We start from the raw sequence: 1311 nt of genomic DNA, 5'->3' as shown, positions 1-1311 counted from the left end.
TCCGAGAAAAAACTATGAACGCCACGCACTATCAGAGCCGCGCACTTCCGAGAAAAAACTATGAACGCCACGCACTATCAGAGCCGCGCACTTCCGAGAAAAAACTATGAACGCCACGCACTATCAGAGCCGCGCACTTTTTGAAGATATCGATAAAAGTAGACTGCCGATTTCATCAAACGGTTACAGTCTCCTTGACAAAATTACTCTGAACAGCCCCCATCCAAAATATATTCATCTTTCTGCAGACGTTAAGCAACTTCAAGACCATTTCTAAGCTGAAACTAAAAACACAGACCAAACAGAAAGGCACAACCAGGAAAGAAGGAAGAATGTATAACAAGCAAATGAACGCAGATAAACAAGTCTCACAACTTCAACTTTTATCCTCGAATGAGCAAGAAATTGTTGCCCCAACCCTTTAAAAATCGCCCCTCTCCTGAAGATATGTTTTTATACCTGAAAAGCCTATTAATTCAATACAAAATCTAACTGACATCTGGTCCCAAGCCCAGTAAAAAGTTGAGGGTACTTAAATATTGTTGGATGATACTGTTTTGATATTGGGCAATCTAATTGTATCGATGTCGTAAAAAATGGAAGGCTCTGATAGTGTGCGGCTTTGATAGTTTTTTTCTCGAAAGTGCGCGGCTCTGCTGTTCTCCCTTTTGCATCTACATAGCTGTCCAGCCTTTCACTGTCACACCTGGCTTCTAGATCTATATTGCTTTAGATTAGGTCTGCCTTGATTAACTCCTCTATTGATCTACATTGCTTTAGTGTATTGATGTCTAGCCCTTCAAAATCACAAAATACGGGTTTCAACTTACACCATCACAAAAAAGCACTAACAAAATAATAATCCACGAAAGGGCTATTACACTGTGAAAGGAATACACTGACGTCTACAAAATCACAAAGGCAGTGTCTATAGCTTGTTTACTTTCCTCTGACAGCGTAAAATAAATTCTAGCTAATTGACAAATTTACCAATGCCCACGAAACTTTGCAAAGATATCTAGCACTTGTACGGGCTAGCGACCAAACAAAAATATTTTTTCAAAAAATCTTGACCCAGTAATTTTAAAAAAGTGTTTCTCTTTAGGCCCTATATTAAAAACAATTCTTTGGATGCATACACAGTCTCCACGTACTAACAGGTGGGTCTCGAAAATTACTCCCCCTGTCTCTTCAATCGTGTTTCTTAGGCCAACGTTAAAGAGCGGTAATGAACTTCCGTTGAGATTTATTGTTTCGTTTCTCAGTACATGTAGAATAAACACAAAGACCAAAGAAGGTCGGGAACTTTTT

Source organism: Aplysia californica, unplaced genomic scaffold (assembly GCF_000002075.1).
Source record: "Aplysia californica isolate F4 #8 unplaced genomic scaffold, AplCal3.0 scaffold00609, whole genome shotgun sequence".
In the NCBI taxonomy this organism is placed as follows: Eukaryota; Metazoa; Mollusca; class Gastropoda; order Aplysiida; family Aplysiidae; genus Aplysia; species Aplysia californica.
Note: the sequence above shows the minus strand (reverse complement) of the source record.